We start from the raw sequence: 9,396 nt of genomic DNA, 5'->3' as shown, positions 1-9,396 counted from the left end.
ATAGCATCCACACTCCAGTGCATTTGAGGAAGCGTCAGTGTTTTTCATCAGTGTCTCTCAAGCTGAAGAGTATAAAACAGAGCAGGCAACACATTAACAGAATTGCATTACCAAATTGCCTGCTATGAGATTCCTTTGCATGGCCGGGGAAAAGCAAAAATCAGAAAATGATATGTTTTCAACATTGGCTTCTTTCTGGGTTTAAAAATATATTTTGATTTATAGTCTCCAAGGACAATATACAGAAAATGGCTTCCTAAATTAACATATCAAACAAAATGCATAGGAACAATTGCAATGAAATAATAAGCTTTTATAAGGAACCTTTTAAAGGAGATAAAATATAGATGGTCGCTTTGACTTACACAGGTGCTATATTAATCACTGAAGCCTGAATTATAGAGGTGAAGAGTTTATGCTTCTTTCCTTTGTGTTGAGCATTCTGATAAATGGGTGTCTAATGTGACAGGGAAAGATAACATAATGAATATCTTCTTCTGCTTGAAGGAACACACACAAAAAAACATGACTGACACTGTATTTTGTTCCAGGTAGGAATAAAAAGCAAGCGGTTCCTGGCCCTTGATATTCCAGTTACCGGCGTCTGACTGACAGACAGCATGTCGGCACCAGCAGTGAAGGCAGTGAGGGGCTTTGGCTCCAGGTGAGTACACTTCTCCAGGACAAAATGTGTGCATTTTGTCGACTCTTACCCACGGAGTTCTTAAAGTGCCTTCATCAAACCTTTACCATCTCAGTACTGAGCTGTTGCATTTCTTTAAAATACTATGGTTTTAAAATTCTGTAGTGCTTTATGAGTCAATGCATTTTCCTTTTCTTCTTAACTTTAAATGGGAGAACAGGTAACTATGGATGGGTTTCCTTCTGAACTGTCAAAATGCCTGAACTACAAGTAGAATAGATGAAACCTGATAGTATCTGTGAGTAAGGAGGGAAGACTATGTCTAGAATTGACCAAAGTGGGAGCAGATTTATTATTAAGCATTTCAAACTGGCACATTTTTCTGTAGCCTTCTCAATGGCAGATACCTAAGGCTGAGTTACCCTTGAGGACCCCAAAATCTGTCCCTTCCGAAGTAATGTGGGCTGGTAATCCAGTAACTCAAAAGACCCCTTGACTTCTGGGTTTCAGATTAGAAGATATCAGAAGTAAGGATCAAATATAACCTTTTGCTGACCAGATTCTAGTTATGATCCTCGTTGAATCTGTACCTTCATGAATCCATAAGCCAAAATGTATGTATCACCCAGACACATAACATGGAACTTTTGTGGGCCGAATGGAATAACAGGCTATAGATTTAGGGAATGGAAGAGCTATACTATATAAGATTTAAGAATCATTTTTATACTTTTCAGACCTATGTACTAGGCCTATACACATATCTTAGTATAATTCATATAGAATCTCTTCTGTCCACACATTCAAACTGAATAGCTAATAGGGCGAGTGCAATTAAAATACAGATATATGCACAAGGAACATATAGTAAGTAGTCAGTCTACTTATCAAATATGTTATCCTTCCTTTTGACACAGTTCTATATCTGGTGATTTAATATAAGAAAATAATTAGGAGAGTCTGAAAATATTTAAACAAAAGATGTTTTTTCATAGTCTGTTTTAGTAGCAATGAAAATGATAAACAGCCCAAATATATGATTGCATAGAATTTATAAAATAGATTTTTTCCAAATAGTGAAATTCTATGAAACTACTAAAATAGATGCTTTAGAAGAACAATTATGACATGGAAGAAGGAACAGGTCTATTCTTTTTTGTTGTTGTTGTTATCATTAATCTACAATTACATGAACATTATGTTTACTAGGGTCCCCCCTTCACCAAGTCCCCCCCACAAACCCCATTACAGTCACTGTCTATCAGTGTAGTAAGATGTTGTAGAATCACTACTTGTCTTCTCTGTGTTGTACATCGCCCCCCCCCACATTAAACATGCTAATCATAATACCCCCTTTCATCTTCCCTGCCCTTACCCCTCCCTTCCCTCCCATTCTCCCCAGTTCCTTTCCCTTTGGTAACTGTTAGTTCATTCATGGGTTCTGTGAGTCTGTTGCTGTTTTGTTCCTTCAGTTTTTTTCTTTGTTCTTATACTCCACATATGAGTGAAATCATTTGGTACTTGTCTTTCTCCACCTGGCTTATTTCACTGAGCATAATACCCTCTAGCTCCATCCATGTTGTTGCAAATGGTAGGTTTTGTTTTCTTCTTAGGGCGGAATAATATTCCATTGTGTATATGTACCACATCTTCTTTATCCATTTATCTAATGATGGACACTTAGGTTGCTCCCATTTCTTGGCTATTCTAAATAGTGCTGCGATAAACATAAGGGTGCATCTGTCTTTTTCAAACTGAGCTGCTGCATTCTTAGCATAAATTCCTAGAAGTGGAATTCCTGGGTAAAATGGTATGTCTATTTTGAGCATTTTGAGGAACCTCAATACAGCTTTCCACAATGGTTGAACTAATTTATATTCCCACCAGCAGTGTAGGAGGGTTCCCCTTTCTCCACAACCTCACCAACATTTGTTGTTGTTTGTCTTTCGGATGGTAGCTATCCTAACTGGTGTGAGGTGATATCTCATTGTGGTTTTAATTTGCATTTCTCTGATAACTAGTGATGTGGAACATCTTTTCATGTGTCTGTTGGCCATCTGAATTTCTTCTTTGGAGAACTGTCTGTTCAGCTCCTCTGCCCATTTTTTAATTGGATTATTTGCTTTTTGTTTGTTGAGGAGTGTGAGCTCTTTATATATTTTAGATGTCAAGCCTTTATCAGATCTGTCATTTACGAATGTATTCTCCCATACTGTAGGATGTCTTTTTGTTCTATTGATGGTGTCCTTTGCTGTACAGAATCTTTTCAGCTTGATGTAGTCCCAGTTGTTCATTTTTGCTTTTGTTTTCCTTGCCTGGGTAGATATGTTCATGAAGAAGTAGCTCATGTTTATGTCCAAGAGATTTTTGCCTATGTTTTTTTCTAAGAGTTTCATGGTTTCATGACTTACATTCAGGTCTTTGATCCATTTCGAATTTACTTTTGTTTATGGGGTTAGACAGTGATCCAGTTTCATTCTCCTACATGTAGCTGTCCTGTTTTGCCAGCACCATCTGTTGAAGAGACTGTCATTTCCACATTGTATGTCCATGGCTCCTTTATCGTATATTAATTGACCATATATGTTTGGTTTAATGTCTGGAGTCTCTATACTGTTCCACTGGTCTGTAACTCTGTTCTTGTGCCAGTACCAAATTGTCTTGATTACTGTGGCTTTGTAGTAGAGCTTGAAGTAGGGGAGCGAGATTCCCACCACTTTATTCTTCCTTCTCAGGATTGCTTTGGCTATTCGAGGTCTTTGGTGTTTCCATGATTTTCATATTTTAACTTAGTTTTCTGATGTTTTCACATGGTTACTTTTACTATATTCAGAAAAATTGCTAATTTTGAAAATTAAATCATTGAAATGTTTTCATAAGAAAAGAGGTTTATAGAAGAGTAAAGGCATAAAAAAATAGTCAACACACTTATTGGAGAGACTACAAATCAGGTTACAAACAGAATTGGAGTAAACTCCTGTATTTTTGTAAAAATAAAGACTTATCTATGTAAGTTATTTATTAGTTTATATTAAAAATCCTAAAACTCTTTTTAGGTCTATTAAAAGTTTGGAAGCATGAAGATAATTCCTATTTAGTAAATATACAGAGTCAGCAAGGGAGGGATGAAATTTGAGTTAGGGGCTTGAAGGTTAAATATATAGACATGTGCTTTCACTGGTTTTAATAACTAAATTCGACCTTTTGAAATGAATGATTATACATGTGCTCACTTTTATTGTTCCATTTTTCATTTTGTAGAAAATGATAACATTAGTGATACATACTACATGAATTTGAATATTAATAATTTGTTTCAAGCTTAGAATAATCAATTTGATACACTAGATGTTATCTTTTTTTTTGTAGTGTAGTTGATATAAAATCCTGTATTGCTTTCAAGTACACAACACAGTAGTTCAACAGTCACCCATATTATTAAATCCTTACCCCCGCCACCCCAACAACTAGAGTAGTTACTGTCTGTCAACCTAGGAAGATGTTATAGAATCATCGGCTATATTCGCCATGCTGTATTGCCATCCCATGACCAACTTATATTATGATTGAGAGTTTTTGTTCCCCTTTATCCCCCTTACCTCCCCTACCTGCCTATTCTAACCTCTCCCCGATGGTAAACCACCAGTCACCTCTCATTGTCTAGGGGTCTACTACTATTTCACTCATTTTGTTTTGTTTTTTGATTCCACAAATTAGTGAAATCATATGGTATTTGTCTTTCTCTGTCTTGCTTATTTCACTTAGCATTATACCCTCTAGATCCATCCATGTTGTTGCAAATGGAAGGATTTCTGTCTTTCGATGGCTGAATAATATCCCATTGTGTATATGTACCACATCTTTATCCATTCATCGACTGATGGACACTAAGGTTGCTCCCATATCTTGGCTATTGTAAATTATGTGGCAGTAAACATAGGGGTGCCTATATCTTTTCAAATCACAGATTTTGTTTTCTTTGGGTAAATTCCTAGAAGTAGAATTACTGGGTAATATATTTCTATTTTTAGTTTTTTGAGAAACCTCCATGCTGCTTTCCACAGTGGCTGCACAAATTTATTTTCCTTTTCTAGAAATCCTCACCAAAACATGTTATTTCTTGTCTTTTGGATAGTAGCCATTCTACCCCATGTGAGGTGATATCTTATTGTGGTTTTTATTTGCATTTGCCTGGTGATTAACAATGTGGAGCATCTTTTCATGCACCTATTGGCCATCTGTATTCCTACTTTGGAAGATGTCTGTTCAGGTCCTCTGCCCACTTTTTATCCGGGTTATTTGTGTTTTGGGTGTTAAGGCATATGAGTTCTTTATGTATTTTGGATGTTAATCCCTTATCAGATGAGTTGTTCACAAATATATTCTCCCACACTGCTTTTCCTTGCTACATTCCCTAACATGTACATTACAAATGTGTGAGCTAACAACACATGGAGACTAGAAAAATGGAAGAAAAAAATGTGTACAGCGGGAGTTTACAGTTGTTACTGAACCGACTTAGGTACTGGGGGACAGATTTGGTATTTGTTGACCTGGGCTCAAATATCTGTCCTGCATTGAATGAGTGCAGCCCAGAGCATACTATTCTCTTCAAACCTTAAATTATTCATTTGTGCAAAATTTGTCTCCTTTCTGTAAGTCAACTAATATAATGTTTGTGGAAGCCTTTTGAAAATGTTGAAGCACTTGGCTGGTATGAGCATTGATTGATGTGATACAACTTACCAAAATACAGACACATGTGTATATGTACATACGCATGTGCATGCATACTGGAGTTGAAGTGGTAGTTGTTCCTGAAATATCTCTGCTTTTCAGCAGAGTATCTTCAAGTAGATATTTGCAGAGAAAATTCTCTCCTTTTCATTTTAACATTATGTGGCCTTCCCATTAAACCACCATGGTTCAATAATTCAGGAGGTGTTTTCCTCTACCCATTGACCACAAAGGGAATTCAGCTCTGCACAAGATCTCAAGATAATGAACTTGGCAACACAAAACAACTTCCTTTTATAAAATCCTTTCACAGAATAAATGTAGTATGAAAATTAAAGACAGAATATTAAGGTATCATTGATTAATTGATCTAGAAATTATTTCCAGCCATATAACATTAATAACCCTCCATGACCTAAAATTAAAGCTGCAGCTAACATTATGTAGCAACAAAAATTATTTAATATTAACTGGTAGTTAGGTTGAATTTTAACATTTGAAATTACATTTGCTGAAGCACTATGAAGATACTTTGCAGACTATAATAAAACATTGGAAATTACCAATTGAGAATTTGTTCATATGAATCAGTATTCATTTGCCATTCAAGATTATATGCCTAGAATAAATCAAAATATATTTCATGTTGGTTGTACTGAAACTACTAAGAATTCCAAATAATGTGCAGTAAAATCTGGGAGAATTACATCACCACAAGCCAAAACTCTCAACTGGACTTTTTTTGTGTGTCCTTTGCTTAAAAAAAATGAAAATGATATGAAAGTAAATCAGAGCTAAAAACAAAAACACAAAAATGGAGTCTCAAAATGGTTGAAAGTTGATATCATTCAAAAAATGTTAAGCATTTACTACATACATATCTCCATATACCTGTGGGAAATATAGATATGAATAACATATTTCTGGCTTTAAATAATTTTCCACAAAAAGAAATATGCTATATAGAGATACTGTGGAATAGTACATTATTATGCAGATATTTTCATCATATACATTCAGATACCTTTTAGTGTTAGATGCCAAAGCATAAGGAGAGATCAAGTGCAGACTGTTTTGCAGAACACAATTTTTGTGTTAAAGCAAATGAGAAGGTTTCCTGAAGCAAACTGACCTTTTTCTTATTAAAGTATCATTGATATAAAATCTTATGTTGGTTTCAAATATACAACATAGTGGTTCAACTGTTACCCTTACTGTTAAACCCTCATCCCCTCTAATGTGGTCACTGTCTATAAACACAGTAAGATGTTGCGGAACCATTAACTGTATTCTCCATGCTATACTACCTTCCCTGTGACCACCCTATATGGTGATTGCAAACTCTTGCACCCTTTACCCTCTTCCCCCTCCCCACCTGACCAAGGAAGCTGAGTTTGATGTAACTCACACAGGGACGATGCACAGGTGGGGAATGGTATTGTAGATGATGATAACAATTTGTACACAAACAATGGTTTTGAATATAGGGAAACATGGAAAAGGACAGTTAACAATTATTTTTGTAATAAAGGGTGTTAATACTGAAAAGAAAGGGATGGAGATTCCTTTTGGTGGTCTTGAATGTCAGCCAAGGTATTTGTTCTTTATTTTATGATCCTCCTCCAGTGATCTGTGGACTTTGTATTGTATGGGACCCAAGAGCATCACAAGTGCAAATGCTATTAAATTTTTTTAACTTAATGCAAAAATACTTAGTATTTTATACTGGTGGGGTATATAGTAGTTACTACCAGTCCATGAAATCCATAGCAGTGTTTAAATGTTAGAATTAATGAGCAAAATCAACCTTCTAAGACCTATAAAATACAAAACATAAATCAACATGTTTTCATACAATATTCAAATGTATTTAATTTTCCACAATAAGCATTATCAGTCTCAAGGTTACAAATCAACAATACTTGCAACTGTTAAAACTAAGCTTAGTTTGTTACAGGAAACATTTTCTGGTTGTAATTACAGAAACTCAAATTTATAATGCTGAGAAGGTACAGAAGGCTGGTGGGTAAACCATAGCTTTGTTTTCTCAAAGTGCTTTGTGTCGATTTCTCAGTTTCTCTGGAAAGTTTCAGATTGACACTAGTTAGAAATTTTGGCCTCTGGTTTCAACTATCATTTTAGTCAAGAATGAGTCAGGTTACATTTGATGCTTATTTTTCTTTATTTCTTTTTTCAATTCTAGTACTGATATAATTATTTTCACACTTACCAAGATTTTAAATTATGGATTTTTTTCCTCCCTTTTTTCTTTCCTCTTAATTTCCTCTGTTCCATTCATTCAGCATGTATTTGTTGAGGTGAAAAACTTCTCCAAGTCCTGAGAGCCTTCTTTTATAGTCTCTTTTCTATCTTCCCTTTTTGCCTATTTTCCGTTGCCTATTCCTTTTTATTTATTTTTTTTAACTCAGTTATTTTGCTTGGAAAATTAAAGTTTCCTTACTGACTGCACCACTACTGTCTTCATAGCCATTATTTTTCCTCTTTATCATATTGTTGCCATAGTGCTTAGAAAAATTACTATCATGTAGTTACAATTACCCCCAAATAATGGTATCTCTTTTATTCTTACAAAGGTTTTGAGCACTTAACATGGTGGCAGAATATTATATAGATATATGAGAGAGAATTGCAAGCATGAAACAAACTTAGAAGAGATGTGGCGCTTGGCGTATAGATTTGACATTCCTTCCCAGAAGTAATTATTGGATATTAGAATAAAACAAATAGAAAAGCAAGAAAAGCAGATGTTAGAATAAAATTGTTATGAGACATGGACATTAAAAGGCAAGATGAGCAAGAGAAGGAATAATCTCAGGTTACAAAGAAGTTGAGAAGTTTAGGTAGAGTTAGATAATGATCAGTGTTATCCTGTGTTGAATGTTACAGTAAGAATGAAAAGTGATAAAAGACCAGTAAACTCGGTATTTGTTTAAAAATAGAAGTTGAAACAATGCTTTTTTATAACATGTTAATGTAAGGTGAAACATAACCTTTTTGGATATTCATGAAGCTGTATATATTTAATCTCTTTCAAGGATCCTTATGTAGAACCTTCTTCAATGTTTTATATAGAAGGTAAGACCCCAAACAACAATGTCAATGAGGTTTCCCTTTATTAATTTTTGCATATGCTTATATTGTTATCTTGATCAGTTTTAAGCATCACCTATTAACTTCCTATTATATTTATATAAGGATGTAGGACACTCACGGTCTTTTACAAGACTTCTTTTCCACTATCCTCTTTATTGAATATAATTGTTTTGGTGAAATAGATAATGCAGAATTTACATTATGATGGTTATATAAATTCTGCTTTCCAGGTTTTTGGTATTTTTAGCATAAGGTCTTTATTTTCCCTAAAGCTCAGAGGTTATTGATGATGGCTTAAGATTTCAGTTTCACAAATGATTAAAATATTTGTGAATCCCATTATTACAGTGAGATGACACTCCAGACTTCCACGCTTTTCCTCCTGTCTTGCCGGTTGCTCTCTAAGCCAGCCTGTGTCTACTTTTCTCTGCTGCATTCCTGGATTTCACCTCTTTCTTCTCTTTGACAGTTATGGAAGCATCACTCTAATGCCAGCTTGATTCTCTTTCATTTGTAGGTGACTTCTATTTTACTTTTCTGTTCTGTTTTGTTTTTGCCTTTACAAACCTCTCAAGATTCATGATGATGTGCCTTGGTATGGGGCAAATTTCAGTTTGGAGACTGCTGTTTTTTGTGCTAAAATTTTTTCTTATATAATTTCTTTGATAGCTTCACCTGAGCTGTCACAGTTTCCTTTTCTCACTAGTCAGCTATAGGACCTTCTAGATTCTCCTTTTCTGTCTTCTAGAATTTTTTTATGTCGTTTGTTTTACTCTTTGTTTGACTTCTTGCCTTTATCTTCCTTTTCACTGATTTTTTTAAAAGTTGTTTTATCTGTTTAAAAAAAGTGAGAAACAAAAAAGCTGTGGAAAATGGTACAAGGAAAATCTCTACTTTCTACC

General features: G+C 34.8%; 1 protein-coding gene across 22 annotated transcripts in view; it reads left to right on the top strand.

Moving 5' to 3' along the window:
* The first annotated feature begins 561 nt into the window (after window positions 1-561).
* Window positions 562-9,396, top strand: part of PTPRD (protein tyrosine phosphatase receptor type D) — a 1,529,902-nt gene continuing 1,521,067 nt past the window's right edge. For 11 of the 22 annotated variants that reach the window (XM_057498672.1, XM_057498671.1, XM_057498666.1 and 8 more), the window contains exon 1: window positions 562-664. The gene's annotated coding sequence lies outside the window, so the exon portion shown is untranslated. The remainder of the gene's footprint in view (window positions 665-9,396) is intronic. The other 11 variants (XM_057498683.1, XM_057498680.1, XM_057498679.1 and 8 more) reach the window with 3 other exon arrangements.

Source organism: Manis pentadactyla, chromosome 3 (assembly GCF_030020395.1).
Source record: "Manis pentadactyla isolate mManPen7 chromosome 3, mManPen7.hap1, whole genome shotgun sequence".
Classification (NCBI taxonomy): Eukaryota; Metazoa; Chordata; class Mammalia; order Pholidota; family Manidae; genus Manis; species Manis pentadactyla.
This window is presented reverse-complemented; position numbering and strand designations above follow the sequence as displayed.